Source organism: Ambystoma mexicanum, chromosome 4p (genome assembly GCF_040938575.1).
Source record: "Ambystoma mexicanum isolate Mex_15411 chromosome 4p, UKY_AmexF1_1, whole genome shotgun sequence".
NCBI lineage: Eukaryota > Metazoa > Chordata > Amphibia > Caudata > Ambystomatidae > Ambystoma > Ambystoma mexicanum.
The window spans coordinates 935,825,724-935,843,281 of record NC_090927.1 but is presented as its reverse complement, the minus strand read 5'-3'; positions in this window follow the sequence as shown (position 1 = coordinate 935,843,281).

The following is a 17,558-nucleotide window of genomic DNA, read 5'->3' as shown; positions in this document are numbered from 1 at the left end:
AAGAAAAGGGTAGTCGAGAGGGAGGCACACAGAGACTAGGAGGAGAGAGAAACGAGCAGGTAGAAGATGATGAAAAGAAGAGAATCTCTGTTCTAGGGAAATTGAGGTGGAGAAAGCGGGATGACATCCAAGTTTGGACAGCAGAGAGACACGATGAAATGGAAGAGTGAAGGAGTCCGGAAAGGAAGACAATTTGGAAGCCATCAGCGTAAAAGTTGGATGGGAGTTTGAAGGATGACATGAGAGAGAATAGAGATATAGTGTAAAGAGTGAATAGCAGGGGACCTAGTACTAAGCCTTGTGGAACATCAAACAGAAGAGGATGTGGAGAAGAAGCATGACCTGCCAAAGAGACTGAATATGTGCAGGTGGAGAGATGTGTGTGAAACCAGTGAGTCACTGAGTCAGAGAAACTAAGTGCAGTGAGAGAGGAGAGCAAGGTGGGGTGGTCGGCAGTATCAAAGGCAGTGGAGAAGATATGAAAAGCTGAAGATGTGTTATGGATACAAAGCTCACGGAAGGTGCTGGCAGTTGCAAAATGGCCAGTGTTTCAAAAAGTTTCCATTCTGAGCTCTGCCATTAAAAACCCACGTTCATTATAAGACTGGATCTATTGGTTACCCAGTCAGTCAAATAGATTGATTTTCTCTTCAGCCAATCCAAACACAACTTTTTATCAGTTAAAAAGTGTGGTTTCATCTATTCAACTGCCAAACATTTATATGCAACTTGCCATTAAAAGATGGCTATTCTAAGCCACAGCCAGCCCGTACAAATCAAAATACGTCTAAGTCCTAATGTCCATCCGTATAATCAAGCCAGCATGCAAACAAAGCTCGCTTTAAATAAAAAACTACCCACACACGCACAGCTGTGCAGAACTTCATCAAAATGAAGGGTTACCTTTTTCTTACCATGACTTGCGAAAATGGCTTGGCAGCGATTCGCTTCCTGCTGTGGTGCATGAAGGCCAGCAAGGAGGGGCAGTAGACAGCAATTAACTGTTCAGCACAGGCAAGCACAGTCATCCGTGGCCTGATGCACTGGCTCTCCAGTGTAGTTGATATGAAAAGAAATGCAAAGAAGCATAACCACTAATTAAAAGTACATGGCCAACTTCAATAGACAAAGAAATGAAGGTATGTACATTTAGCACCTCTTTGTTGGGCAGTGTAGCGATTATTACCACTTTCTTGGCACCACCAAATTCACAATTTCAAACATTTTAAACTGCCAGGACATGCAATATGACTGCAACCCCGTGCAGAGGACCGCTACATTGGGACTACCTGAAGAGTCTGCATGTCTCTGAATCATGCCGACCCTTCCAGTTACTGCATGAGTAGTGCTTGGAATAACTGTAATGGAGTTTAGCAGTATTCCCTGAGGTGACACCCCCAGAATCATACCTGCAATGTAGAAATATTGCCTTCTATTCGGGTATACTAGTTTACGTTTCCACAACACTTAACAGATGAATATCCCTCCTGCTTTTTATTCTAAAGCAATAAACTAATTATCAAATTCTTCATAATTGAACCGACCTTCAAGTCCAAAGGAAAAGTCCAAGAAATCATACAATCAGTCTTATCTTTGTCTCAATTTTAACAAAAAAGTGTAATTTGCAGTCGGCATCCACTTATTGAAGAAAATGGAGAATAAAATGAAAGAGTAAATGTGCACTCTGACTTTTTAATCTTGAAAAATTCCATGCAGGGCACGCAACAGCGCGCAAGTGCTAACGTTGGTAGCCCCCTTGCATGTAATTTGCAACTTCTGCAAAATGACCTCCATTGAACACACATGTTTTGATTGGCTGCATGGCAACATGTTTGGTGATATAGACAACGGTATGAATACATATTGAAACATGAACTTGCTGTTTGATATACAAATAAACATATATCCCAGGCAATGTAATGGGGTTCAGGGCATAAACTGAAAAAAAAACTAAAAAGGAGCAAAAAGGTAAGATATAGACGGCAGGTGGATCTCCAATAAGGTGTACACTTAGGCTATTTATTTTCACTTCAATCTTTTCTGCCAACCTGCATTTGCGATAAAAAGAAAACACATCGATCCCAATTACACAAACAGCCCGGAGGAAGGATTCCATAATCAAATTACACATAATTGCTGATTTTAATCAAATTCTTTGTGATGAACCAAGACAACCCCAGTTCAATAGTACCAGACACAAGAGCTCAACACACACTCTCTGAAAGAAGACATTTCTTTTCTAAGTGTACATTTTACGTGTTAAAAAACTTGAATATATCAGTGGTTTGCTCAGTGTTTCTGCACATTAAACTACATCGTCTTAAAATTACCCATGGATATACAAGCTTAAGAAGGCTTCGAACGATGAAAGAAACTAATGTATAAAAATAATATGACTTTAAAATACACACATATAAGGCTGAGCCTTTATATTTATAACAAACCTATTGGTTTTGAATATTGGTCAACATGAATTAATCAAGTTTGAACTAAATAACATGTGTTAACCATATCAAAGTAAAATCAACACAAAGAGGACTCAGCAGTTGAATTGGAAAAGGATAAAGGCAGACACCCTTTATTACTGGTTTGCAAACCACGTAAACAAACAGCACCCTATCAGCCTGCCACCCAAATATAACCTTCCAATTCACCTTTCCCTTATATCTCCCCATGGTGGGTCCCCTCACAATAATACCACATCCGTTTGACCTCTCCCACCACAAAAACCTAACAATGACCCTTCTTGTTCACTTCCGTAGTCCGTCATCTGTTTCTATGCCATCTCCCATCATCACTTGATCATCTGCTTCCCAGTTAGTCGCTCCAGTGTGACGATATCTGGTGTTGCCCTCCTCAGGTGAGGAGTGTGGGTCCACCGCCCCCTGATGCACTTCCAGCCAAGCATAAGGTTGCATTGTCCGAACTGGTCTGGGCCGGTATAATCCAAGATGAAGGCACAGGTGGCCTTCACCCAGTGCCCCGAGAACTCTTGAAACCGATGCCTCAGTAGTCCTGCAGCGCATACCCGTCTTAAGAAGCCCTCAGGGCAAGCATTGTCTATAGCCAATGGTTGCTATACGGTGAATACAATGTTCTCAAATAATAATTCGTCTTCGTGCAAGATATTGGTAATGAATGTAATACTCTTGTTCAAACATCCTATGAATCATCAAACATTATTGATGCCCTTGTGCCAACACATGTTTCAAACTTTCCTGGTCTTTATCAAGACCGGGCTTACTGATAATTCTTTGTTATTAGTATTATTTGAAACCGAAAATTAGACCTCTGTGCTGTACGCTGGCTTTCAATAGTAGCGCTGGATTTCCCTTCTCCCAATTTAAGACTAAAGTATCTGACCTTATTGGGTAAAAGTTCCAAATAAATTATTAGCAATCCCCATGTTAGGGAGCAGCCTGGCTATGTTGGGCATCTGCGAGCGCGTCTCCTTTGACTAAGAGTATCAATTCTATGGGTTATGCGCATTTGACAAGGTGCAATAACCATAAAGGCATTTACATTTGTGGGATGTGGGGCAGCCCCCTTGCACCTATTGCAGCAGCAAACCACCTCATATTGACATTTGCCTGGAACAGTAGTAAGGAGGAAGCACAGTAACTTTCAATGTGTCTGTAGCCAATAAGAGGTGGTCTCCTTATTCAATGTCCGCTAGGATTTAAAGAAAAATAACAAACACTTGGGCACTACATGTAAATGAATAACACCTCAGGTATTCAAATATATCCACAGACTCCTCACATATCATAATCTACCCTCATATGCTTTCACTGCCATCTCATGCCTTTATGGCCTCACTACAACATGGATCCTGTTTCCCCTCCCAGGGGTCATCAGCGTTAGCAACCATGATGCATGGAAAATAACAGGACAAATGCGGATTGTCAAACTGCAACTCCACTCCACTTATTGTTATCAGCAACTAAAATAATTAAATTAAAAATACATATCTAATAACATTCCTTTTTATCTTGTGTATTATAATACAACATATTTTTTTTCTGTTATGAAGTTCTGTGGTATTCCTTCATATGTTTTAGGGATGAACACATTTCCCAAATTTGAAGTACAATGAGCCTCATTCTGGTTAACTGATGAATTTCCGACACAATCTTTTAGCACCACTTGGTCTTGTGGGTTTACCAAGGGATTACAAGCGGTGGTAGGGCAGTGCTATTCACCATTTTTGGAGTCCGTACCAATTTATGGGGTTTTTGACTGATTTATTGCCAGCAAAATTACCCAACAGTATTAATGCCACATTTTTGAGGTAGAGTATCTACCTTCATCTTTCAGAAACCACCACTGTTCCTCCAAAAATCAGCAGATTTACTACCCGGCGATGCCGCCGGTGGTAGATTTGCAAAACATTATAATTTGGCAGTTCAGTACAAAGTTGGCATGTACCAAAACCCTTACTTAAAACGGCAACATCCGGTTGGAATATTAACTTTTCCAATTAGAGATAATGAGTCTCACTAGGGGGCTGATTCATGGAATTTGTGTGCCGAAAAACAGGGATTTTGCGCCATTCTGCCCATGAATCCCTGTTTAACAAATGGGGATTTGCAGGCAGAATGGCGCACACATCCCCGTGCCCCTATGAGTTTGGTGGTAATTCAGCCATAAATCTGATGAATAACCGTCGAACTTGCTTACTGTTACTGCCACTTTGTCCTGTGAGTTTACCATGGTATTATAAATGGTGGTAGGGCACTGTTAATCCCCATTATCAGGGCCCATAGGATTCCATGGGGATTTTGGCTGTGGTAATTCCATCAAAAAAAGGCCTTAAAGTGTCATATTTAGCTCTAGCATGATGCAGGAGGAAACCCCTCGACTTTGAGGTCAGAGTTGCAGTTGATCACAGAAATTCACAGGCAGGTATATGACACGTGATTGGGATTATTGGTAATGTACAGGTTTATGATCCAAGAATAACTATACACAAATTGTATGTTGTTTCTATTAATAATTAGTTCAGATCCTTGAAGAAGTACTCAAGTCCAAAATGCATTGGATCTGCAAAGAATAAAAGTCTGTCTTTTCACACACAACAGAAGTAACTTCCATCTTTAGAATGGAATAAAAAATGTATATTGGACAATCTAAAGAAAAACATAGGAGCAATTGAATAGGAATATTGTAGTGCCATTGCAGGATTACCCAGAATCTTGTTTCATGTAAATTACAATCCCTAGTACATGGGGATTTCTGGTGAGGACCTAATATGTAGATAACCTGTATGTAAAAGTAACCAGCTGTTATAAGCACTAATGGTGGTGCCCCCTCAACACAACAAACTACCACACAATGTGGTGCTGTGTCGGGAATTTGCTCTGTCTCAGATACACTTGTTATTCTTGCCAATAGAAAAGTGGCAAAACATAGAGGTTTTGCTGGAAGCATTCTTCGCCAAGCTTGATATTCTGTCACTAGCCATAGGAATGTGGATGTACAATGGAATCAAAGAGCTTTGCTGCCAACAAGCATAATAGAGTCACATTAAGTCTTCCGGAGATGAGTAGGAGCTTTGATGTCTGCCTTTGCTGGAAGTGGGGGAAGGTAGTGCATGACCCTCCTCCACCAGTGTCAGCAGTAATACTTCACAGATCAGCACCAGAACTACCTTGAACAAGAACATCATCTGATGAACCAGTGCTACAAGCAATACCATCAACGTGAGCATCTTGGATGTGGAATTGCTTCATGCTTCTGGATGGAGTGGTCATGAAAGATGCAGTATTTGTCACCTTCAAATAGTAACGTAGGTGTTGCCAGAGGGTTCTCCCAGTGCCAAGCATTCAATCGCCACATCTGCCATGCCACCATAACATTATATGTAATTCTGCGGGCATGTGCACAGCAACCACCACCAGTGCAGTGACCATCAAAATGGCACCGCCCCCCCCACTAGCATGGACATCTTTAACAAAGTGACCATCATGGAAACCAGTAGCATAGTAACCAGTATAGTGACAACCAGCACAAGCACATCACCAGCATTGACACAGCATTGACACAATGGGCCTCATTATGAGTTTGGTGATATCTTGGTGGTAAATCCACCAAGATACCAACACACAGTATTACCATTACCACCACTTGGTCCAGTGGAATAACCGACAGATGACAAGTGGTTGTAGGCGGTGTTAATCTCCATTAATTGGAGTCCATAGGACTCCATGGGGGATTTAGTCTGCTATCATGACCAATGGTAATTTCTGATTTTCCTCCATATTACCACCAAACACCTAGTTGGGCAGTGTGGTAATGTGGTGGTAACAGTATTAGCACCACATTACTACAGAATTTACTGCACCACCCAACTCACAATGAGGCCCATTCATGTGCCTTAGTTAGTAGCCCACAGCCTCTGGAGTTCAGCATGCTGTCGAATCTGGCTCATCAAGTCCCTGTGTTGCTGCTGAACTGTATGAGTACCTGCAGCATGTGTCTATGAGCATACCTCTGGCTTCTTTATGCTGTAAGGCCAGTCCTATGAGTTGCTCCTGGAACACAGAGAAATGTTGCTGAGGACTGTGAGGTTCATCACCAGTGAAGAAACTCGGAGACACCACGTCAAACAATACAGATCCAGGTGGCCTGAGGAACAGGTATTCAATGACAAGAACACTTGATTTTCCAGAAGAGATGTAGTCAATCAGGACCAACCTTCACTCTTTTCTCTCTCTTTCCCTCCCTGCCCCCCTCTATCTTTCTTTCTTTCTCTCTCTCTCTCCCTCTCTTTCTCTCCCTCTCCCAGTGCCCCACTCTCTTTTACCTGCACCCACATACGTTGACCCTCATCCGACAGCCTTGTTTCTTTTCTAATGCAGGAACAGGAATGAGTCCACTGAGAGAGAGTGGTGAAAAAGTCTGGTCAAAGGGAAGTGTTGGGCCCCTCCTGAAGAATCATGTCTGCCACATTCTCCGATCCCACTATTGTGATCTATGTTCTCCAGACGCACACCTTCTTTGTACCCACCCAGACAGCCATTTCCCTTTCCATTGTGGGTGCAGGTCAGAGCGCACTCAGAGGGAGAGGCTGTGTTTCTGGGCCGATTGGAGGTGTGGGCCCCTGCCAGTAGATGATATGAGTGGCAACACTGACAGCATTGGCTTTCTCAGAAAAGCTAAGTATTTTTTTTTTCCTTTTTCTGGTCCCAGTCCAACCACATATGCACAAATATTTCATGATGCATTTGACAGCCTCTTTTTTTACCATTGTTGGTGCATACCAGCTTCCACTCAGAGGTAGAGGCCACAGCAGACAAATACTCCTTCTTCTAAAGAAACAAACACTGAACCCTGATGACTTTGGCAACTGATGTCCCATCACCCATCTTCCCTTCCTATGTAAAATCCTTTAGAGAGCAGTAACCACACAACTTCCTCAACACATTGAAGCCAACAACCTCCTTCGGTCCTACCAATCTGGCTTCCGACCCAGATGCAGCACAGAAACAGCAGCCATCAAGGTAATTGACTATGCACTTAGAATCATTGATGATGGCCATCTGTGCCTCCTGTTTCTTCCTGACCTCTCGGCAGCATTTGACACAGTAGCCCACCAGATGCTCTAATACAATCTACATCAATGTATGGGGATGTTCATACCTCAGCTGGTTCAAATTGTACCTTGATGTGTTACACCAGATTTTGCAAATGGATTCCTCCAGATTACCAACTTTACCTATCTCCCCATCTCCTGTGGAGTCCCACAAAGGACCCCCCCCACGTGACCTACAATCTTTATATGGAACCACTTTGTTCCCTCCTTGCTCCATACGACATCCACATCCTCCAACATGCAGATGACACATAGATCTACCTCAAGATATTCTCCATTGAAGACATCCATAGGCTCAAGGCCTCCCTCCAATTGGCATCCCTCCAATTGATACAGTCGTGGATGTTCAGTGCTTACCTGAAACTCAAACCCTTCAAGACTGAATTCCTACTGCTGACCAACAACACTGAACACCCAGACATCCAGACCTGACTCTCTGCTATGCACGTCGAGGGCTTTACAACACAACTGGCCCCCTGTGCCAGGTCCCTTGTGTTTGACATCAACAGACACCTCTCCTTCAAACAGCTGTGAAAAACCAGAGGGTGTTTCACAACCTAGTCCCTGGGGATCCCATACTCAGGTGGCCAGGGAAAGGCCATCACTTTTGGATCCCAACCCTGGAGGTGGACAAGCGAGGGAGGATCACCTGGGTAGGGGGTCCTCAGGGTGTGGGCGAGAAGCACCCAGTGGTTGGACATGATATCCCCTTTTTACACAACCTATCAAAACCCTATCCCTGTTTGAGAGGAGGAAATAAACCTTCAAGGTGCAAGGAAAGGGCCTGCGACCCTCCCGGGTGAATGGCAGAGTTGGGGAGGAGCTGAGGAGAGATTGGTAACAGCCTTGACCTGTGAAGAAAAGATGACCAATATTCATTTAACACAAACAGTGAGTTATCGAGCACAACAAAAGTTTGGTTGATGTTAAACTGAAAGTGACAGTGATTTGAAAGTTGAATGTTGCGCGTTTGCCAATAAAATGCAAATGAAAAGAGTAATTGCTAAAAGAATAGGATACAGAGTAGCAGAGTGGTCCTGCGATAGAAAGTCACACATTCCAATGTCTCTGTGAAATGTTATGAACTTTTGAAAGATATTACAAGTGAAGATCAAAGGAAATAAAATTAAAGAGGAAGAAAATGAAATATGCGAAATGTGACGTATGCCAAGAGGCCAAAAGTACAAACACAGCAGGAGGGCAAAAGTAAAATATAAAGATCTTTGAAAAAGGCCAAGAAGGCAAGTAACAGAATATAAGAACTACAAGTACCAAGAGGCATTGGTGCTGTAGAAGAAGATTGTGAATTGAAGGAATATGTAAAGAGAGGTTGAAGTGGTCATGCAGAGGTCTATGTAAATTCCTTGCAGTTTTGAATGTCTTCACCAGTGAAAGATCTTAGATAAAACGTGGGGAAGAGAACCCCCACGGAGAACAGGACAGACTTTAGTCCGGCAGAGGGAAGCCTGTGCAGAACTGTGAGAAATTGAGAGCATATGTACTGAGTATTGATGACAAGGCCCTTCTAGCCTAAGGAAGGTATTGAAATGCCATAAATTGAAAGGCTGAAGATTGAACTGCTGAACTGTACCAGTTTGTTTGTTTGTTTGTTTGTTTGTTTATTGATTGATATAGTGCACCAAACCCAGAGGTATCTGGGCGCGTTGCAGGAAAATTTCAGGATTAAAGCTACACACAGAATAATTATAAACATTATATACAATAATACAGCAGTTGTCGTATAGTATGATACAAATGGTGTACATTACAATAATTCACACAACTAAAGTAGCAAAAGTCCTGAGGGGTATCATTTGTCATTCGTAACTAATCAGCTTTTGGTGTTTTTCCTGAAGCTGTGGAAGGACTGATCTGTTCGTAGAGAAGTACGGAGGGCGTTCCAATGTTGGGCAGCCAGGACAGGAAAACTGCTGCCGCCTGCTCTTTTCAGTTTAAATCTGGGAACTACGATGCAGAAGGAGTTAGCGGCCCTCGTGGGACGTGTTGATGATTTTCTGATGATTTTATCCCTTAGGAATTGCGAGGCAGCATTGTTTAGGCATTTATGTTTGAGGGAGATTGTTTTAAGCTGAATTCTATCCTTGATAGAGAGACACTTATTCTTTCTCCTAGCCCCTGAGATATGTTGTCTCCTCAGAATGCTTAAGGCCGTTCCAAGGGCATTATTTTGTAATGTTTGAAGTTTGTTAGTGATGCGTTTGCTGGCCCCTAAGTAGAGGGCATTGCAGTAGTCGATTTTTGAGAGAATTAGGGCTCTCGCTAAGGTGATGCAGCTCACCGTGGATAAGAAGGGTTTACAGCCTGCATCTGCTTGCAAGTGTACGCTGTTGCACAGGCTGTAGAATTAACTTGTTTACCCAGGTTGAGAGCTGAAACTAGATAGAACCCTAGGGTTTTTACCTCCTTTGCAACTTTGATGTCGATACCATCAGTGTTGAAAGATGTGTATTTGTCACTAAATTTGTTGAGGTTAACCGGAGCTCCTAGGATCAAGAGCTCTGTCTTGTCATCATTCAGGGATAGGCCATGCGATGCCATCCATGCCTGAATGTTAGATAGATTTTGTTCACTAGGGCCAGGTCTGCATCATAGTCACCAAAGAGGGGAATGAGGATCTGGGTGTCATCGGCATAGTTAGTGTAGGTGACACCCAGATGATCAAGATCGTCGAACAGTGGCTTAGTAAATATATTGTATATCATGGGTGACACACAAGAACCTTGAGGTACTCTGAATTTAATAGGTGAGGTGTCTGCTGAAGCCAAAGGAGAGAAGATTCTCATTGACCTATTGTTGAGAAAGGAATGAATCCATGCTGTGGCTTCTTGGGAGAAGTGCGCCGCCGTGGACAGGTGTTTACAGTGCACTTTATGATACACCAGATCAAAAGCGGCTGATAACTCTAATAGAAGTAAAAGAGCAGATTGCTTATTGTCTTTAAGATCATCAATTTGAATCTTGAGATCTATCAGTGCAGTTTTGGTACCATGTAGAGGTCTAAAACATGATTGCCTTAGCCCTAGAAGGTTGTTGGTCTCCAAGTACGTTTGGATTTGGCGGTACACTGCTTTGTGTATTATCTTGAGTAAGAATGGGACTGTTATAATGAGCCTATAGTTTGTTGGCATGGTTGGGTCTAAAGATGTATTTTTTATTAGAGGTAGTACCCAAGCATCCTTCAGGTTGGTAGGGACACTGCAAGTCCAAAATGAAGCATTGATTAGTTTGGTGACGAAGGGGGCCAGGTCTGTGGCAGCTTCTTTGGTTATCTGGGCTGGGCAGATGTCTCCCTGGCATCTTGACGGCTTGAGCAAGGTAATGATATTTTTGACTTCTTGGGTAGTGACTTTGGAGAATTTAAAATGTTGGGGGGGGTTTAGGAGAGTGGTTTTGCAATCTGTGATTGGTAACTGATTTGGTAAGGGTGAGCCTTTTGTCTGCTATTTTGTTTTGGAGGGGGGCAATTTTGTTGGATAGTGCATTTTGGATATTCGTGCACCATACTTTGTCCTTCATGCACGTGTCCTTAGGGGGGATAGGGGATTCCATTTCTCTAAGGACAACAAAGTGTTCCTTAGTGCTAGAACTGGCTTTATTTATCCTTTCGTTATAAGTCTCATGTTTGGTTAGCAGTATTTCAGATTTATATTCGGAAGATATTTCCAACAGGTTGATTTTATTCTCTTGAGAGGGGAGATTTTTCCACAAGACTTGCAGATTACTTTTTTCTGCCCACAAGGCTTTTATTTGGGGTGTGAACCAAGAGTTCAGATGGGCTCTAGGTTTGCCTTTATGCATTTTAAGTGGTGCGATAGTGTCTTAAGCTTGTGTGATGGTAGAATTAAATAAATTTACTAGCATGTCTGGGTCAGTGGTATCTGGTATGGAGTTCATAATAGGGAGTAGATGTGGCAGTAGCTTGTCTACTGTAATGTCCCATTTATTCCTAGTGAGAAGAGGCGGAGCTATTGGGCTGGTTTTGATGGATGGTCTGCTAGCTAGTATAGTGAATGATACTAAATGATGGTCCGTCCAGTTCTGAGGATCAACAGAGGTGATTGTTGTCTCACAATTGAAAAATCAGCTACCAACTCTTAGGTTCTCCCTTTATCATGGGTAGGCTGCTTAACTCTTTGTGCAAGGCCTTGTTCGGACAGGGTATTGGACAATGCTGATGCGTGTTGGTCATTGGTATAGTTGAAACCCAGGTTAAAGTCACCTAGTATTAATTAATAGGATTTAGTGTTTGCCGAGAGTATCGTTGTGATGTCTTCCTCGGAAGAGCCAGTGGGACCGGAAGGTCTATAAATTAAGTGAGCAGTTAGTGTACTTGAGTTGGTAGTAGCTAGTTTGACTGTGAGTAGTTCACAGGATTTGGCGAGAGGTGAGGTGGAATCTCTGAGGCTTAGGCTAGATTTCTTAATGAAGGCAATGGCTCCACCTCTAGCGTTTTCTCTATCCGCTCACACGATGGTGTAGTTGTCAGATATAGCAAGTAAAAGAGCAGGCCCCATGGCAGCGTGAAGCAATGTCTCAGTTATTGCTAGGAAGTCTATTTCTTCAGCATTCATTTTATCAGCTATGTCCACAGCGTGGGCTACCACTGAACTAGCATGTATTAAGGTGCCTTTGATAAAGGGGGTTGAATTGTTAGAAGGGTTAGGACAAAGCTTTCTTCGAAAGGCTCCATTTTTCTTTGTATATTTCGGGTCAGAGACAAGGTTATTGAGCACTGAGTGAGGACTGAGTTTAGCTGTAGATTTAGTCTGTGAAGAGTAGAGTCTGGCGAGTCTAGAGGCAAGCCTGCCATTTCTAACTTCGATGGAACAGGGTTTATTGGGTACTGGTTTGGTGGCGTAGAGTTTAATCCATTGATTAGGAGTTAGGGTTCAGTCCGGGCCAGTGAGGCTGATGGAATGTGTATTATGGAGCTTAGTTCCCAGATTTAGCTCCGGTGGGAATGTGGTCGGTCTAATGGTTGTGTGTTGAAGGCTATACTTCAACGGTTGCAGGAATTTTGTAGGTTTGATCCCCAGTGGTGGAGAGGTGGGAGTAGTCATGGTAGTGAGCTGCAGCTCTATCTGATAGGATTCTAACGTTATGGCATGTTGATTAACAACCAGTGAGGTGAGCAGTAAATTTACTATGAGGCATCTGAGGACATACATAATATAGGTGAGTATGCCAGCTGGCTATGTGAGAGAGGCTGTTAGTGTTCGGGTAAATGGAAACTTTGTTTTGGGCTCTAAAGGTCCTGGTAAGACTGAGTCTCAGGTAGTCAGATTAGCTGAGAGGGGGTGCAGGGTACTGACTAAGGCTCAGATGATACCCTAGTACTGGATGTTATAGTATAACAGAGACTATTGCTTGTGTAGCTCCCCTTTAGGTGAGTCTAGGGGAGTCGGCAGTACATACAGTGAACAACATCTGATACGAAAACTAAGGAACAGCACAAACCTAGCTATAGGTAGCATAGATCAAACAGAGGAGTTTGTCAATTTAGGTCAACAAAGCGATAGACATAGGTTGGCGAAGCAGTACTTAACAGTCAAACTTTGAATAAACAGTGCATTAGTGTTGCAAAATACTGTAAGCTGTGTAGTAGTCTTAATGTGGCTTAGCCTGAGCAATACGTATACATTTTAGGCAGCAGAAAATGGTGAGCACCATAATGGTCAAGGACTAGCTAGGAGGTGCTGACAGTCAATATTGGCAGCACACCTTATATTTTGTTATGCAAAACATTTGGGCATCCAAATATTATAGGTAACACAGTTGCTCAAATGTTAAACGTCCTGGAGACCATTATTGAGGGGGCGCCATATGTGGCTATGGTTACATATTACAATTTATTCATCATGGTATGATTGGTAGCAGAGTTAGACCAAGATCAGGTTCAGTTTTGGCTGCTATATTAGCAATTTAACGACTTAGCAGTTAACATCAATGGCATAGGTGAGTATGAGGCTGATCAGGTTGTCAGGCACAACACATATGGGAAGGCGAGTAGTAGAATTGAAGTTAGCAGTTACAAGTATGGCCAAATCTAGACACAATGCAGAATTAAGATCAGAGTCTGAACATGTTCATATGGCGCAATGAAGATAGCGGGGGTATTCACCGTAAACCAAAGTGTGCAAGACTGATAGAAGTGTGGCATCCAGCTATCCTTTATTTATTAAGAGACTCTCTAGACTGCATCAGGTTGAACCTAAGGAAAGCAGTTGATTCTGTAGCCATTCTGACATTTCTTTTTGACACACTATTTTCCTTTTTGTATTCCCTTAACACATGTGTTATATAGAGTATGAGGGTAACGTTAGGTTTTCTTAGTATAGGCCTTTTTATTTTGACCAGAATGACTTGGATGTATTTGTTATTGTTTATGTGCTTTTTCCTTTCTACTCTTCTCCCATTAATGGTGGCACCCGGTGGGAGGCCCTCCTTGCCCCTTTCCACTCATCTAAGGTCATCATTAATGTTTACCTGAATGGTACCTTCTTGGCCCAAAGCCCTCAGGCCAACCTTCTCCTCTTTGTTATATGCTTCCTGCACCTCATCAATTTCCTTTCCTCTCCTCCTTTCCCCTCTCTTCCCCCCATGGCTTCCTTGCCTCCCCCTGCTGTCTCCTCCCTGGCTACCTTGGCCTCTCCTCCTTCCTCTTCTGCCCCCCCTCAGGCTTCTTCTACACCTCTGCAGGGCATACCTCTGATTTGTGCCCTCCCAGGAAGTCTTTCAAAGACGGCAAACCTTCTCCATATTGCCACTGTCAACTCACGCTCAGCTGTCAAACACTCCTCAGACATTTGCCACCTCCTGGTGGAACTTGACTGTGATGTCCTCGGTCTCACCGAGACATTGTTCATGGCCAGTTCTGTCATGAGCTTTGACACTCTCCTCCCCGATGGCTACAAGATCCTCTCCGCGCCCAGATCCAACCATTCTGGAGGAGGTTTAGCCATGATCTTCCTGGAGTGGATTCCTGCCTCTGTCATTCCTTGGCAGGCCTACTCCTCTTTCGAATGCCTCGTCTACAGGCTCTCTCTCTCTCCTGGCCACTCCCTTAATGTTGCTACTATCTATCGGCCACCTGGTCAGATCTCCTCCTTCCTCTCTGAGTGGGCAGACCTCTCCTCTTCCCTCCTGGCCTCGACCACTCAACCCCTCCTTCTTGCAGACTTTAACTTCAATTGGATGCTTCCTGTCCTTCCTCTGGTCTGTTTTGCGACCTATGCGACTCTCTCTCACTCTCCATTCTCCCTTCTAGTCCGACTCACTCTGCAGGGCACACTCTGGATGTTCTAATCTCTTCATACCTTCCCCTTTCTATCCCTCTCACCACTCTTCTCTCCTGGAGTGATCACTTTCTCATTTCCTTCCAGAACACCCTCTCTACCCATCAGGCCAAGCCAACTCCAGCACTGCCATCTAAATTCTCAGTTATCCGACCCATGAAGCTTGTGTCAGTTGAGGCTTTCGCCGCCACTTTCTCACCCCATCCTTCCCTTCTGGCTGACTCACAGCCTGACACAGCCCTTTCCATGCTCCACTCTGCTATATCTGACAGTCTCGATGTTCTTGCCCCTGTCATGAGGATCCACTTGAAGCCCAAAGCCAATTGCAACTCCTGGTATGACTCAGACTTTGTCACCCTTTAAAGCAAGTGCAGGGTGGCTGAGAGGAAAAGGTGTGCTTCTGGTACATCCTCTGACAAACTGGCCTGTCGCCTGCTCCAAAGGCAATACTGGCTCTCTGTCTGCACCAAGAAGAGAGCCCACATCCAAGCCTGTGTCTCTGCAGCATCTACAACTCAGCCAAACTCCTTAAAATCTGCAAGGCGCTGGCCTTTCCTTCAGCAGTCTCTACCTCTCCTGTCCCCTCCCAGGCCCTCTGCACGGCCCTGGCTTCTCATTTAATCTCTAAAACTCAGGACATCCTGTGCTCTCTCACTTCCTCTTCCCTCCTCCCTCTACTCCCTGCTCTTCCTCTGGCCTTTCTTCAGCCACCTCTCCTCCTTCCTTCTCAGCCTTTCCCCTGTTCTCCCCAAACAAGGTTTCTAGACAAGTCTGGTCAATGAAAGTCTCGTCAAACCAGGTTCACCCCTGTTCCTCCAAAACCATCAAGGACCCCATTAACACCCTGGCTTCTGCTCTGGCTTATTTCTGAAACCACTCCTTCACCAGTGGAGTGTTCCATTCCCTCCCTGAAGTACTCCCTTGTGCACCCTCTTCTTAAGAAACCCTCTTCCGACCCATCCTGCCTGGCTAACTATCACCCAATCTCCTTCACCCCTTTCCTGGGCAAACTCCTGGAAAATCTGGCCATCTCCCATCTTAATCTTCACACTGAATCTCTTGATTGTCTGCATGACCATCAGTCTGGATTCACAGCAGCCAGAAGCATGGAAACTGCTCTCCTGAACATCTGTGAAGACATGCTCTCTAACCTTTATTCTAATCGCTCCTCTGTCCTCATATTACTGATCTCCCTTCTGCCTTCGACACTGTCAAACATGTCATGGGTATCACTGATCAGGCCCTGGCTTGGTTGACTTCTTTCCTCTCCGATCAACCCTCCCAGGTCCAACTTGGGTCCTTCCTCTCTTCTCTCTATCTCTACCTGTGGTGTTCCCCAGGGGTCTAACCTCGGTCCCTGGCTGTTCAACCGATACCTGGCACTTCTTGCCCACCGCATTGCTGCTCTCTGCCGCAACTTTCAGTGCTAGGTGGTTGACACTCATTTTCGGGCTCCCTTTCGCCACCTCTTCTCCTTCTCTCATCTCTGACTGTCTGTCTGCGATCCAGGAGTGGTGTGCCATCATTGATCTCTGCCTTAATGCCAGGAAGACCAAAATTCTCCCCATCAGCACAGCTGCTCCCTCCTTTTCTGTCACTCTCTGGCCGGCCTCTCTTGGCCCTCTTCCTGCTCCTACCTGTGAGGCTAAAACCCTTGGGGTCATTTTCGACACACTCTCTCCTTCTCTCCTCACATGACGTATCTAAGAAGTCACACTACCATCTGCACCTCCTCAGAGGTATTCTTCCTTTCCTCTCCTTCCCCCAGAAGCTCACTGTCTCCAGTGCTCTGGTTCTCTCTAGGCTGGACTACTGCAACAGTCTCTTTCTAAATCTGCCTGCCTCTACACTCCGCCCTCTGCAACTCATCCTAAACAGGACTGCAAGACTTGTCCTTGGCCTCAAGCCCAGGGATCGAATCTCTCCTGGACTGATGTCTCTGCGCTGGTTACCATTGGTGGCCCAGATTAAGTTCAAAACCCTCTGCATTGTGCACAAGGCCTTCATGGGCCTGTGGCCTCAATACCTTCAACTCTCTCTTCCTAAATGTCTTCCTTTCAAGCTCTTCGCTCATCCGCCTCCAATCCCCTCAGGGCCAGTCACTTCTCCAAGAAACAAGTTGGTGGTAGATCTCTTTCTTCGGCTGGGGCATCCCTCTGTAACATACTCCCTGCCTCTCTGAAACTTGAGGAGAACCATCTCCGGTTCCGGAAGCACCTCAGGACCTTCTTCTTTGTTTCTGCATTCTCTCCCCCTCTCCCCTGTTGATCACCTGGCTGAAACTGAAACTTCACTGTTTACTTGGCTACCCTCTGATCTCGTGCCCAGGTCCCCTCCCTGCCAGTTGCACACCTGCTCTGCCCCCCCTGGCAACCCTTGCACTTTGGGGCTGTTTCTGTATCCCCAAAGCCCCCTCCCAGCACTTAACATCTGATGTCTGTACTTACCCTTGCACTTGCTACAAGTTGGCTGTACTTTTTATTCATTTATTTATTTATTGTTTTATTTATTTGAATCGTTTACTGTTTATCCTATGTACTGCACTTCCCCCTAGCCACCACACTTTCCCCCTCCATCTCCCCTGCACTTGCACGATCTCAATGTCACCTGGCCTAGTAAGATTGTTGTCTCTGTCTTCCCTCTGTTCC